The sequence below is a fragment of the Poromitra crassiceps genome, assembly GCF_964638095.1.
Source record: "Poromitra crassiceps genome assembly, chromosome: 1".
Classification (NCBI taxonomy): domain Eukaryota; kingdom Metazoa; phylum Chordata; class Actinopteri; order Beryciformes; family Melamphaidae; genus Poromitra; species Poromitra crassiceps.
The window spans coordinates 97,740,556-97,756,961 of NC_139623.1; the positions used below are offsets into that span (position 1 = coordinate 97,740,556).

Here is a 16,406-nt window from a genome sequence, read left to right on the forward strand (position 1 = left end):
TAAGCTGCGTTCACACCGACCTATTAAAGTTTTTCGCTGGCGTCGAGTTTACATACAAAGTCAATGCAAACGAGCGATTGAGCGTATATATATTCTTGAATCTTGAATCTTGAATCTTGAATTCGCCTGGGAGAAAAATCGCTGGGCGTCCGAGCGGCAGAGACAGAGCGATAGGGAGAAAATTCGCTCGTCGCCCCAGATGAAATATCCCAACTCGAGCGAAAATACGCTGGCATCAGTCGCTCGCTGTTCAACGCTGATTGGCTGCCGTGTGAGAGCGAGTCAAGGATCACACTGGCTTGGAACAAACTGCTGGTTTATTGTGTGGCAACAAACCGCATTGACAGCTGATTGACAGGCTGACAGCTGACATGAAGTGAAGTCTGTCCTACCGGTATGGAGCTCGCATTAGGAGCACGCTGATAGGCTTTAGCTTGTAAACAATGACGGTGGCTCGTAGTGGACAAATATCATGACATTGCGTAACGTTATAGCCCCCACATGTCCGTCAAATCGTGTGCCTGTTGATGAGCGATTTAAACAGAGCGACAGAGCGATTCCAAAGGGTTGAATCAAGCGACAGAGCGAAAAATAAATATCTTGGTGTGAACACAGCTTTATACTCCGTCCCTGCATAGTAGAATAAATCAATTTATCTATAGAATAAAATGGACATTTAAAAGCATCACAACAAAACTTTAAAAAATTAAAAAAAGGGTATAAAAAGTGCATTAAGCAACAGGCGCAGCAGTTGCAAAAAGAGCTAAAAACTTATAGAGGAATAGACTATATAAGAAACATGACTAGACACACATATGATAGTGATTGAGAAATAGCTGTCAGCAGTTAAAAGCGACGGTAAACATAAAAGTCTTTAGTCTATTTTTAAAAGTAAGTAAGGTTGGGGCAGATCTGAGGTTTTCAGGCAATTTGTTCCAGCTAGCAGAAGCATAGTGGGTAAATGCGGCCTTCCCATGATTTGATTTGATTCTAGGGACAGTAACCCGGCCTCCACTAACCCTCCAGCAAATACCAAGCAAGACTGCTGGACCGACAGGGCAATCAAGTCGCCAACCCTTTTGCCTGAAGACAAGGCTAACAGCAGTGCAGTCTTCAAGGACAGGAACTCCAGGTCCACAGTTTCCAAGGGCTCGAACGGGGGACCCGAGAGACCCTCCAACACCGTTCCCATTTAGGGAAGACATTACGCACCCGTGGTCGCAGCCTGTGCTCCCCTTTCATAAAGCGGGAGACCAGGAGGAGGCTCCCCACCGGTTTCCCTTCGATCTCCATGTGACAGGCCGATATGGCAGCCACATAGACCTTAAGGGACTGAGGGGACTGACCCACATCATACAGGCTCTGCAGGAAACAGAGGATGGGCTGAACACCACAACACACTGGATCCTCGTTACGATCCGCGCACCAGTGGGAGAAGACTCTCCACTTGTAAGCGTACTGAGAGCACGTGGACGTGGCCCTAGCGCTCTGGATGGTGTGCACCACGCTCATGGGCAAACCCTGAGCTAACAGGCGCTCCTGTTCAGGGACCAGGCCGCCAACTTCCATCTGGAAGGGCATGAGGAGTGCCGTCATGAGGCATGCGCTACTGTAGCGCATGCCTCATGACGGCAAGTGTAGCGCCGCTACACTTGCGACAGAAGTGTGGGTCCGCCAAAGCACGCTCGGCATGCTCCGGTCCCAGACAAAACATGCACAGGTCGTGCGAGTCGTCCGTAGCCATCTCAGCACGGCATCGGCTGCACTAACGGAACAATACGTTCGTGTCCATAGCTGGGCAAGGCTGGTCCGTGGACACAGCCTGACTAGCAAGGACGAAGAAAAGAAAAGCCGTGAACGAACCGGCTAACAATAGGGCCTAGCGAAGCAAGCTAACAAACTATGGTGCAGAGTAACAGTACAAGCTAGCGCTAAGCAGGCAAGTCGCTAAGATAGCTAACAGCTAACGACACAACCGGGGGGAAAGCAAGTTAGCTCAGGCTAGCGTAACTCAACTAGCTATAACCTAGCCACAAGGCTCACTAGCAAGAGAGAGACTGCCGAGGTGACAGTTAAACAACGAGAGAAAAACTTGTAGCTTTCGTAGTAGGTCCCGCTGTTCCTGGCGAAGAGTAGCCTAGGTAAACCCAGCCACCACGTGACCTGCTCTCTCAGTTCCCAGTCACTATCGTCTAGCGAACGGGCCATTCAAATCGATTTCTGGGGCGATTGAAAGACCCACGCAGACCCGCAGCCAATGAGTGACGGCGTGACTGCCAACATCAGTCCTGCCGTGATCGGCCAATCAGAGAGTGCGTCTTTGTCAATGACGTGTAACAGCTGCAGCGGCTTAGCACTACCTAGCCGTTAGCATTTGGCCTCTCTAAAGCATAGCTCCCGAGCTAGCTACTAGCTGGCTAGCTATATGGCTATGCAACTACGTGAGGAAATTCAAGTGAAAACAGCTGTTGAGGTTGAGGTCTGTTGATCAAAATAACACCTAGCGTTATCGAAATCGGATTTTAGCGGACCATACAAGCCAGGGCTTCAGAGCTGATCACCTGGACACATTTTATGGCGAAATTATCTGATAAACTTGTCTGTGCTGCTCTGTGGTGATCAGCTAATGTCTTCATAGCATTGTGATTATGATTTAATGCATTATGGAAGATAAACGCTGGTTTAACATAATTAAAATAATTCCCTACCAAACATGTAAAGTGACGCTTCTGGGCAGTAGACCATTTGGGCATAACATTATGTAATGTGACATGAGATCACCACATTTCAATAAATATAACGTTTTTGCACATTTGAATGCTGCTGGTCGTTTGTTTAATGCTGTATATATTGGATATTTAAAGCTGATACACAACACAATTGTGTTGAGGTAATTCTGCCAAGCTCAGTTAAAAATATAACATGTAACACTTTACACAATCAAATCTAACTTATTCACAGCAATACACAGTCCAGTAGTACAGTGGGCTAATTGTTTGAATTATATCGAAATATATTTGCATGGTGTAGCATGTAATGCAGATAATGTAGCTAGATACTCTGACACAGAAAGGCAGACAAGCTAGCAGCAGGGATCTTGTCACACTGATTCCAGATAAACTCCTCTGTCTAGCCAGCTATACAATATTGATCAAAATAACACCTATATCGAAATCGGATTTTAGCGGACCATACAAGCCGGGGCTTCAGAGCTGATCACCTGGACACATTTTACGGCGAAATTATCTGATAAACTTGTCTGTGCAGCTCTGTGGTGATCAGCTAATGTCTTCGCATTGTGATTATGATTTAATGCATTATGGAAGATAAACGCTGGAAGGCTGGGTAGCATTATAACGTCATCCAGGCTACAGTAACATTAGGCTATTATAGTTATGAAACGCTGATTCAAACGTTACAATAATAAGACACAATAGGAGCCAGTTACCCTACTGTAGATAGAGAGTAATTTCAGACCACCAGATATCACCATATTTATGTTATTAAATGCTGTAACGTTAACGGTAATTCTCATGTGTATGGTTTATTTATAAGCATTCATTGATTGAAGCAGAGTGCTGGTCGGTTAAGTTTCTCTGTAGTCATGTCCTCTGCTCCAATCTTCGTTCGTAGTTTCTTCTGTCTCTCGTCCAGCAGCTGCAGATGTCATCATTATCCACGTTATTGATTATTATTTATAAAAAAATCTCATTGTGTAAATATTTTGTGAACGCACCAATAGTTAGAGAAGGAAACCTCTCTTTGCATTTTATTTTGTTTTTTAATAAAAGTAGGCTACTTAATATCTCACGTGGCTTTGATTCATCATTGCAAATTTAGCCCAATTTGTATAAAATGCAGATGTGAACAGCTAGGTTTAATGACAAATATGGAATATCACCCAAGGAAATACCACGGTTTAATGCCAACAGATAAACCATACAGATTTGTTGTAATTGTGAACACAAAGGGAGCAAAGACATGGTTTTCAAGTATAACACAATGTATTTTATTCAAAGACAGGATTGAAAAATATAGGTCACTTGTATTCACTTCAGACAAGACACTACGTTAAAGTCTGAAATTTACCTAGATTTGCTATACGAATTGACATTTCAGCTTGTCACCTGATGTCATTATTAATGGACAGTACAGTAGTAAAGATTTTGAAAATTTTGATTAATCAATCCAAGTCAGAAACACGTGTACAAATATTGAATGCAACAGTCTCGTTCTGGAGCGAACCCCTCAGCTGAATTCACGTTGGAATATGATATCAAGGCTTGATAGATTTGATTGTACTCATACAGCAGTGTGGAGCTTAACATCTAGCTAGGTTGCATCTGGAATATGATCTGGATTATGTATAATATACAGTATAACACTACGCTCACTATCATGACATTCACGTTAACGCTATAGCCTCCACAAATCTACTGTAGCTAGCTAGCGTCAGCTACATCTGTAACCACGCTGAAATGCGAGTGCATTAACGTTATTTCTAGCTAGGTCAAACACACCTTACCGTTATGAGTGTGGCCGTTTTGGATTAACATTAAGTCCACGATCATTTCCGGGCTGCAGCAGAGTCGAGCCCCGGAGGCAGCCTGGAGCTCTGTGAGCTCCAGAGGGGGTGCGCGATGCACTGCTGCCGGTGCCCGACACCCTGCACCCGACCTCGGGCTGCAGCAGAGTCGAGCCCCGGAGGCAGCCTGGAGCTCTGCGAGCTCCAGAGGGGTGCGCGATGCACTGCTGCTGCCCGACACCCTGCATGAGCTTGATTTGTTTTGAAGGTTTTGTCTGGTACTATTCAATATGATTTATGCAGATAAGACAGCGTGTCCCTGATAACTGTATAGATGATGACTGTTCTTCACAGCCACAAATATCTCTCCAGATCTGCGGCCATCTGCAGCAGGGATCGAGGTTTGGGTCAGTTGTCCTGTTCATTCCCTGACCACCGTCACAGGAGTCATTGGCAGAGGCGATGTTCTCTCTTCTTGGAAGCTCTAATAATATCAAACGTAGCAGTTACTGTATGTTACACGTGGCTAACGTTAGCTAGCTTCTGACATGTTTTTCTAGAATTCATTAGATCGTTAAATGCTCCCGTAATCTAGCTAACCCCCACACAGCCGATGAGGAAAAGTCAGTCATTTATCGAATGTCTTTCTTACCAAACACAATTACGCTAGTTTCTGAGATAATATATAGTGTGGCATATACCTGTGAATAACATATTCTTACCTGGAAATCACACATCGATCCGTAGGCCAGCTCTGAGTCTGTTTACATTTCGGGCGGAGGGGGGCTTGGTTGGTTGTAGCTGGTTGTAACCATTTGCGTGTTAGCAGTACTGAAATGAAAAGTGCGCTAACAACAAAGGTCGCAGAGTGATGACGCCATCTGCTGCACTGCGCATGTGCTCTGTGCACTAAACTGGTTGGATGATGGTTGCGTAATGGAGCGGTCTATCGGGGGGGGGGCAACAACCGCAGGAAATCGTTTAACAATGGTGGGAATCCAGACCATAGTGACTGAGAACAGGTCTGAGAGCAGGTCACGTGGGGGATGGGTTTACCCAGGCTAGGCGAAGAGGGCCGGGTCGACACAATGTTCCGCAGTCCTCGTCCGCCACTCCCGTTACGGTTGTTGGAACACAAGGGGACGGGTATCCACTACTGGCTAAGAGCTAACCGTTGCTGGAAAAGAGTAGAGTGAGGATCTGGGCAATATGGCCATAGGCCAGATGCCATGACGCCTTCAAGCGCAATGGATGGTTTTATAGAGGTCAATTTTGAGAAAATAGACATTTTCCAGTAGGTGCGCTGCAGGGAGCAGCTTGGCATAGTGTGAGATTCCGAAGTTCGAACCGAAGTAAAACACATCTTTATAAGGCATTATAGGGATGTTTGGAATTATGTATAATGCATTACCAGGTTGCTATGCTATTCACACATATAATAGGTCTGAATTCCATACTTCCATGACCAATTTACAGCCATGATTGGCTGGTTTCTTTTTTGCTTCATTAGGAGACGTAACATGCTCTAAAAGTGTGTTATAAGAGCTTCTAATAACTCATACTCTAATGGTTCATTACAACACATTATCCATTATAACTCTATTATTGTTATGTGTAAAATATAGAGATTTTCAGTCAGTCATTTCATCATTTCCTTGGAAGATAGTTCCAAGATAGCAAACCCTTTAGCACCTTTAAGTCTCAGACTAGCTTTTCACCCAGCATTAACATGCATCTTGGGCATTTGGATTTGACTGTATCAGAATGGAGCTTAACAGCATGAACACCCAGGTGTAAATACACACAAGATGCACTGAGCACTGATAACAATATGATGACCTAAACCACTCAGGAGGTCTGTCAGAGATGCATTTGGCCAAATTGATTAAAAAGCGTAAATGCAGTCGTGTTTCCAGTTCACACACAGCAACTATGCAAGCGGAAAGTAAATGCTCATATAAATAGTTTAGTAGAATAAAAACAAGAGTAGTAACAAATAGCCTAATTTACACATATGGCAGGCTGTTATCTCGCTCAAGCGGAATAGCATTGAAATTAGGAGGAGCAGCTGATGCCTGCAGTATGTCCTTGTTTTGAAAGAAGTGCCTTCGAAATTCTTCTTGCAACACACAATGAATTTTGCATCAACTATGAGAGAAAGCTTTGAGGCTGGCAATGTACATTTACATTTTGTAAGGAAAAGAGTAATTCAAAACATTGTGGATACTAGATGAATGCTAATGTAAGGTGTAAAAGTGCCAAATTAAACTGGTTACTTACAATACTGTATACAGTATATTATACCTTAGACACCAAATCTGCTAAATATAATGGAGTGAGGCAGAGGCAACGCTGCATGAGAGCTGAGAGCTCTGTGTCACGCAGGACAGAGACACAGACTTAACAAGGGCTAATGGTCACATAGTCAGAAGATACAGCTGACATCAGTAGCAACATGAGAACAGTCACTTTGCCTTTAGTGCATCAGTGAATGCATACTGGTGCTACAAATGTAAGCAGGTGTAAGCTATAATATACCCACTTAATATGATAATGTAATATGCCCACTCATGTTGTTTAACATCCTTATTGGCTTTAGGGACTTAAGAGTTTTTCTATTTATTTGCTTTGAAGGGGGAAGTGCAGCGCTGACTCCCAGATGGGAGGGGCTTGGAGGGGATGTGTCCATTAAAATACTCATGTTGATGAACAGTGAGAATATAGTCGATCATTGTGCTCCACTGATTTAGCTATAGTGTCTTTTAAAACCTTACGGAGTCTGTTCAGCATCAGCTGCAGGTGCTGAGAGGGTGTTTGGCTATCGGATGAGGGTGCAGTTTCCGGCATCATATGGACTTCCTACCAACATTTCAATAATGAGAGACTAGTAAGAAGGTTCAAATAAACTTGAATGATAAAATAAACAATGATATGATGACGCTCCTCCTGAGATGTGAGGAGGACGGCAGTGATGTATAGGATAGAGAATCCCCCAAAGGGAATTCTTCAGGAGTCATGACGTTGGTGGTGGACAGGGGAGGAGGCGGGGCGAAACAACTGCTTCAGCGATGATGATCAGCAACTGAGGGTGATAGCACATAGGTGAGTAACATCATAGTAAAAAACATGGACTCTGATATACTCCACCGGGCCGGATTTGTTCAACTGAGACCTCATGGGGGCCGGATTTTTTTTTTTACTAAAATCAATTCGACTCATTTACCCATTTACTTCACAAAAGAAATACTGCTCTCATTTCTCTTGAAACTGCCTGCATTCCGTGTCAACCTTTCTCTTTTTCGACAGCATCTTGTTCAGGGGCGGACTGGGATCATAATTCAGGCCGGGCATGAGATACCAAGCAGGCCAGGCCGATACGGGCCGACGCGCGTGCTGGCGTCCGGAAAATTTGGGCCGTTTAAAGCTCAATTTGGGCCGTTTGAAGCCAGATTTGGGCCGTTTGAAGCCCAATTTGGGTCGTTTAAAGCCCAATTTGGGCCGTTTGAAGCCCAATTTGGGCCAAGTCCAATTTTACACGAGATGCACCCACTTTAACCCTGAATAAAGTAATAAAACCACTAGTAAACCAGTAGGCGGCGCCTGGCCTGCTGTTCAATGGCCTGACTGCGGGCACAATTTTTTTTTTTTTTTTTTTTTTGCAGGCCAGGCCACCGGGCATTTGCCCGACGTGCCCGATTATGCAGTCCGCGCCTGATCTTGTTGATTCTTTTGTTTTTTGGTAGGTAGCTGAATGCGCGATTCAATTCCAGCGTGGCATCATGGCGGCTTTGTTTACACCTGATGACCTACTGACATACTTCCTTGTAGTGCAGGTTAATTAACTTATGAATGAACACTTAGCTTGCTTATTAGCCACACGTAGTTCATGATAATGGGGTGCGAATTGAATAATAATAATAATAATATATATATATATATATATATATATATATATATATATATATATTTATATTCCAAAACATCTCGCGGGCCGGATGAAACCTGCCCACGGGCCGGATCCGGCCCGCCGGCCGTATCTCTGACATCCCTGGGTTAGATGATTGGCTTAGTAGAAAAGCGAGGGAAAGGAAATCGCTTGAGCTGACTAGATATTGGAAAAGTAAGGGAAAGGAATAGCTTGAGCTGATTGCTATTGCCAGAGAGGGGAAGCGTGGGAGACTGTGAATGGACGGGGAGGGAGGCATGAATGAAAGGGGGTGTGCATAGCAATGTATGGGGTGATATAACCTGAACTGGGCATTGGCTGCAGAGGGGAGAGAGGCATGAATGAAAGGGGCGTGCATAGCAATGTATGGGGTGATATAACCTGGACTGGGCATTGGCTGCAGAGGGGAGAGAGGCATGAATGAAAGGGGCGTGCATAGCAATGTATGGACTGATATAACCTGGACTGGGCATTGGCTGCAGAGGGGAGAGAGGCATGAATGAAAGGGGCGTGCATAGCAATGTATGGGCTGATATAAACTGGACTGGGCATTGGCTGCAGAGGGGAGAGAGGCATGAATGAAAGGGGTGTGCATAGCAATGTATGGACTGATATAACCTGGACTGGGCATTGGCTGCAGAGGGGAGAGAGGCATGAATGAAAGGGGCGTGCATAGCAATGTATGGGCTGATATAAACTGGACTGGGCATTGGCTGCAGAGGGGAGAGAGGCATGAATGAAAGGGGCGTGCATAGCAATGTATGGGCTGATATAACCTGGACTGGGCATTGGCTGCAGAGGGGAGAGAGGCATGAATGAAAGGGGCGTGCATAGCAATGTATGGGCTGATATAAACTGGACTGGGCATTGGCTGCAGAGGGGAGAGAGGCATGAATGAAAGGGGCGTGCATAGCAATGTATGGGCTGATATAACCTGGACTGGGCATTGGCTGCAGAGGTAGTCTTCATTATTGAAATTAGTCTAAGACATCACTTCATTAGACATTTCCGTTTCCGGGATCATATGTGCTTCCTACCAACATGTCATTAGACATTTCAGCGCACACAACTAGTGCTCATGCACTGTAGACCCAAGCATCAACACAACATGTACTGTATGTGCAACACAGGTGAACCATACCCATAGATAATTTGGAGATACGTAACATAAACAACATGACTGCTAAAGCTAACATTATGGAAAGGTTATGATGAGTACAGCTCTTATCTTGAAAGTCAACCCATCTGACGTAGCCTTTGATTTGGAACTTTGTTGACAATTTGGCCTCCAGCTCTGCTTATCTCTTGATATCATAGCTCTTGTCAGCTAAATACAGCAGGTGGCACTGCAGCTAGCAGCTGAAGAGCAACACTGAGAAGCTCACTCCAGCCATGGCAGTTTATTTGGTTGTGTCTGTCAGATCCTGAATCCTCCAACCACTGTGGATGGCTGAGAAGTTGACAGCAGAAAACGGGCTTGTGTCAATCTTGTGTGACCTGTTCTCTCTGCCAACATCCGTCACTGAGCTATTGACTCATGGCTATGAAATTTAAAAAAAGAAATAGAGAGCGGGATCTAATCTTAGAGCTGTGTTTGGGGATATTACAGCCAGGGGAGCTGGAGGAGTTGGGGAGTTGACATTCAGATGCCCTATTTGAATTTACATATTACGCCCAAGTGCAAGTGCTAGTTTCTAGCTCTCAAAATCATCTCCCTTTTTTATTTTAATGACCACTGGGTCAGTACATCAAAGACGTGTTTCAGCGACCCAGTGGTCATTAAAAGAAAAAAGGGAGACTAGCAATTTTGAGTGAGACTAGCAATGATTTGCCCTTGCACTTGCACTTGCACTTGCACTTGGTATAAGATATGGCCCATGGTTCTTTGTTTTAATGTATTGTAAACCATCATACACTTTCTTGGGGATGATACAGTAAGTCTTACTAGTGCTGGCAAGCAGTTCTCCACTCAGTGCTTGTCACTGTTTAAGTGTCTTACATTACAGTACCAAACTAGCAGATGGCACAGTCATGATGAAATACTCTCAATAAATGTCCAGTAAAACTGTGTAAGAATAGAATGGTGGTTTTCTTGAGAAAGGGTAGAATAATGTGTGATGTTGACCTTTCTTGGCCCCACCAGAGAGGGGACTTGCTCCTTCCCTAAAATCCACCATTATGAGGTCATTTAAGTCTGTGTAACAAAGACTTTCAAATGTAATGTGTGCCTTCTAGGGTTACACATCCATTATATTACATCATTCAGTCATTTCCCATAAGCCCTTGGTGTCAGAGATTCAAGGCCCTATCTTGGTACAGGCGATATCCCCTATTTGCGCTTGCACACTTGTCCAGGTGTTATGTCGAGTTTTGCACCCCCGCCCGGCAGCAGCTAAATGCATCCCCACCTCACGGGAGCATATTGTAATGATTTATACAGAAACATAACTGTTTAAAAATGATATAATTGTTTGAGTAGACGTGACCTCCCTGTTTTTAAGTTACCTCCCTGTTGGACTTACTCACGGGGGAGCATAACTCATCACAACAACGGGCGCAAGCGCAGATTAGAGGCGTGCCAAATCATTTATGCACGGCACAAAGGGGATTTGGGCGATGTTAACCACCAGAATTATTCACAGGTGTGGCCTGGCAATGCCTGGGCTTTACATCAATCAGATTCCCGTCTTGCATTCCCTGTAATACAGTTTGCGTGAGAGATGCTGTAATTCTCCCCATGCGTAATTTGGATAGGTGTAGATCAGGCCTATTGACTGTATATATTATCCCTATCTCATAACGACACCATCACATCATATAGCCTACCTGTTAAATACATCTGTGTTTTGATGCAATTCGGGTTATTTTGTTGACTGGGGTGGGACAATAGAAACGTGTCTGCAGCGGGTAAACGGCGGAGACAAAAGAAAAGATTGGAGGATTTACAGTGAACTCAATTAAAACTCTGTGAAACATTGAGCTGCCGACTCGTGCCGAGGACAGAGAGAGATGGAGAGAGCTTAATGACAGATCGGCTGTGGTGCCAATGATTAATTTACCATAACCCCTCCTTGCGATGTGATAAAAGTTTCTCCGTGAATTATAGTTGATTGCCTCACCGAATAATCTGCTGGTTTAGCAGCAGAATTTGATATCCTGGCGTGGCACGTTCGTGCGTAATGACGTTTCTGCGGTGTGCAGCGCAGAGATTATGGTGTGGTCAAGCGCAGCGAGAATTTTAGCGCCTAAGAGATGCTTTTCAAAGCTCTTAGCGCAAAGTAATTGCGCGCTGCTGACGATAGGATAATGCCATCTATCCCCACATTTTAGCACTGAAACGCCTGTTTGGCATGTGGCACACCTACTGTATGTCCAGTACAATTATAACAGGCATGCGCTTAAGCACACCCCCAATTTGCATTGCGCGCGGCGTTAACCGCTAAATTACCGCTTTTGCGAAGATAGGGCCCTCAAACTCAATATGTCCGTTAGTTCATATCTTTATTATAAAGTCTATGGTTCATATACAGTAAATAACATTACTGTATGACATCATAGTACAACAAAGCATGTCCAATTACATTATAGGTGAAAAGTCAGCATCTGTATAGTAACATAATTGTACTACAGACATGTACTTTATCCCCCCTGTTAATCATATTTAACATAACAAAACTGAACCTCTCCAGCATCAAAGGGTTGGAATTGGGGGGTTAAATCACCATGTGATTCCCGAGCGCGGCGCACGCTGCTGCTCCCCGCTCCCCCAGGGGATGGGTCAAATGCGGAGAACAAATTTCACACATTGTGTGACAATCAGTGGGACTTTACCTTTACTTTACCTTACCTATTATTTGGGCTTCTTATGATCAGGTAAACAGCTTACTCAACTTATTTTATGAAGGATGTAAAAGTAGAACACTTAGGACTCCTTAATATGATGTGGGTTGTATCCAGGAGCTATCTCGATTATTGATTTTATTGTATCCACCTGTTACCTACCACCAAAGAGGTTACATCAAAATAAAGAATGGATACAGCTAAATTACATATCACATTTAAAACTGAAAAGGCAAATCAGAGGAAATACTGCTATGCTGTGGCAATACATTTTCAGTTTGGCTTCCATGCTCATGTGTCATATAGTGTAATGTTCCTTCCTTCCAGGTAGATTTCTTGGTTTCATGTGATCAGTCTATGATGTTCATCCCCCTAAAGTTGTGTTTGATGATGGACCGGCCCATCACTACACAATTATGAAAACTGGTCAAACTAATAGCAATAGCCCACCATATTGATCAGTTCAGACCTGAAACCAAGTTGATTTCTTCCCCCCAAAAATGTCCATCAACTTCAGATATCATTGACAGTAATAAAAATTTGGTTGCAAAAAAGAAGAAAGAAAAATATATATATCATTGACAGGAGATGCCTGCAGCAGTAGTAAGTTTCCCATTATTCCTACTACACACTGAGAGCAGACTCTTGCAGACTCACCTGTCACAAATGCCACAGAAGGCCATAAGACCTGGGGTGCAGGATCTCATATATTTCTCTTCTCTCTAGCTAGCTTACTGTCTCTGCAGACTGTGTGCTATGTCAGAATGTGTCACACAGCCAACAATGCGATGTAAAGCAATAGCAAATGCAAAACAAGCTTCTAGATTATTGACAGCACAAAGCTAAAAATCTCAGATCTATATAAGAAGCTAGTTTTCTTGCTTACAGCATTTAATTTAATTTAGAGAATATCTATGAAACTACATGTTGTGATTAGTATGTGATTAGTATGCATGCATCTCTCGTCGCCTAAGGTTCATTGCACTATAACCTCACAATCCAGCACAACATATAAAAATACAGAATCACATAGTAGCTCTCTGCTGTCACAAAAATGTTGGTACAGCTTTTTTAAACGATGTGACTGGAGGTTTTGAGAGAGTGAAAATATACACTATTACATAATGTAATTATATACTATGATTATGTCGCAACAACACTGTTAGAGACCCAAGGATCATTTGTTTTTCTACTATGAAAGGGAGCATGCTATTCACAATGTTTTGAGAATCCTGATCGGTCCTATTTCTATTTCTGGAATATCGCTATTATTTATGGACTGTCTCTTCGAGGAGAGTTGAGTCCAGTATCCCTGCTCGCTTAGTTCAAAGTGACATGTTTGCGCTGTTGCATCCTCTCCTCATGTGGTGGAAAAAATACAAATAAAATACTGTAACACAGGCCTAGCCTGGCAGGTGAATGTTGGCAAATTTAAGGTGCAGTATCGAAATGGGACTGTATCCATGGTTATTTGGAACCTCTTTTTTTTTACCCACCAAAACTATTATTATTACTATTATTATTATTATTATTATTATTATTATTATTATTATTATTATTATTATTATTATTATTATTATTAAAACATTTGGTTTAAGCAAGAACAAAAATAACATCGGGGGGAGGGGGATTTTTTGTTCTTGCTTAAACCGAATGTTTTATGGTCACTCACGATTCAGTAGGTCACGGATTGGCTTGGTTCCAGCCTTAAAACTCGTTATATAAGGTTTTATCAAAATGTCTATGGAGAAAATGAATACGGAACTTACTTCCGGGGCAAATGACGTCACGAAAAGTCACATGACTGTTGAGCTCTATTCTCAGCCACATGTCAGTGATCATATTGTATTGTCAGGCTCCACTTACCAGCTGAACGACCTGATAGATTATTGATTTTGAGGATGATGATGATGATGATGGTGATGATGATGGTGATGATACTGATAATTGTTAATGTTTTCTCAACTATTTTCGGTCACTTTTTCCCCTCAACTGTTCTTCGCACAGTGGCGTGATGATCTCATCAACATGCCTTTATTATATCTTATATCTTTATTTGTTTGTACCCCTACACATGACAGTGTGATGTGCATTATACAGAGCTTCTCTGCAGAACCTATCCCTATTTTTCCAGTTCTCTCCACTGCAATGCTGTAATTTCTCTTCTGTTCTTTGCTCACCTATGCGTCCCCATCCATCCCTGTCCTTATCATTGTCCACTCTACACATATAAAAATGTATGTTGCTGTACCTTTCTCCCCCTTTCCAAAACCTCTCCACCTACTGTATAGCCAATAACAGCAGGCTGTGTTTGCACTGGGACCTAGAGCTGCACGATAATATCCGTAATATGAGGATCAGCAATAATCCAGCTCCTTAGTGTGTGGTCTTGGTTCGGCAGCTGTCCCAGTATGGACGCTTTAATGATGTGCTTTGCTGTAATATAAAACTTTCATGGTGGGAGGGAAAGTGTCTTCTGAAAAGGCTCCAAATGCTGAACTGCTGCTTTGTGAAATTCATAGTCATTGCATGTATTGTTTAGGAGCCTTGGCTATGCAGGCGAAATGCCATTCTGTTTGATCAGGCATTACTACCACACTGTTTTTTTTTGGGGGGGGGGGAACATACCCTCAATCAGCTGTTTTTATTTGGGAACATATCCTGAATAAGCTGTTTTTATTTGGGAATATACCCTGAATCAGCTGTTAATATTTGGGAACATATCCTGAATATGCTGTTTTTATTCGGGAACAGACCCTGAATCAGCTGTTTTAATTTGGGAACATACCCTGAATAAGCAGTTTTTATTTTGGAGCATACCCTGAATAAGCTGTTTTTGAGACTCCATCATCATAATAAGCTGTGCTTGACTAGTAAAACAAAATGAGAAGCTATATCATCTAGCCCACGGGTTCTCAAAGTTTTGATGACTGAGGGCCAATTTAGGGACCCAACTTTGGATTGAGGGCCACCCAAGGAACAACGAAACACAAAATAATTAGTTGTCAAAAAGAGGACCCCTTTGAAAATGCATGAACAGTATTTGAAATCATAGTAAATACTGTTTATTAGCACTTCTGTCTTGTTTCTGTCTCATTAAATCAGCTGTACACATAGTACTGTCTAACTATCTGTGTGGACATGTTGCTGCAGTGTTTGTATGCCCAAATGCCGCAAAATGCCTTGTTATCAACTGTTATTGCTAACGATGGCTAGCCCAGCTAGCGACCAGATCTGACTCGTTTAAATGGATGTGACGCAATTCAACAGTGAACTTCCAAGCTCCCAGTTTTCTGCAAATGGAACGCTAACAAAACGGATGTGATGTCATTCAACCGCCACATCCCAGTTGGTTTGCGATAAAGGAACGGGCCATTAACCCCCTTCCCAACAAGCTAGCATGACATGTTTGGTAGCTACTAATGGATGCATTAGGTCAAGCATGTACAAACTCCGGCCTGGGGGCCAATTGCGGCCCGCGGACCGATTTTAAGTGGCCCTCAGCTTGTCCTCAAAATATACTATTATTGGTTAATCAAGCAAGTTCAATTAGCATTTTTCCATTCACCTAACGATGAGAGCACTATCATGCAGTTTGTAGACAAGCACCAAGTAGGAACAACATAGCCAGAACTAATGTATTCAGATGGTAAACAAAATCCTTGGAGTACAATTGTATGTGATTTTATGTTTTTTATGTTTATGATATATTATTATGATATATTATGATTTTATGTTTTTTTTAAATAACCCATATGATGCAAGAAGAAGCTGGCCCCCAGGTATTTTCACATTATTTAATCTGGCCCCCATTCAAAAAAGTGTGTAGACCCCTGCATTAGGTCATCTAGTTTCATACAGTATGATACCAGATACTTCACTTTGGCTTTAAAACTGAGCCTGCTACAGCCTCTGAAAGACAGTAAACCTATCTCAAATCCGACCAAATACAGAACCATTATGTCACCTACGTTCCCAAGGGCCGCAGTTGGCACACGGGCTGCAATTTGAGAACCCCTGATCTAGCACATGCTATGCAGCATTTTTCAATTTTATTATTATCTTTAATATTTTTTGGAGGATTGCTATAGAGTG

General features: G+C 42.9%; 1 protein-coding gene across 1 annotated transcript in view; it reads left to right on the forward strand.

Moving 5' to 3' along the window:
* Positions 1–16,406, forward strand: part of dlg4a (discs, large homolog 4a) — a gene marked incomplete at both ends in the record, with an annotated part of 88,612 nt that overhangs the window by 25,933 nt on the left and 46,273 nt on the right. The window lies entirely within an intron of this gene.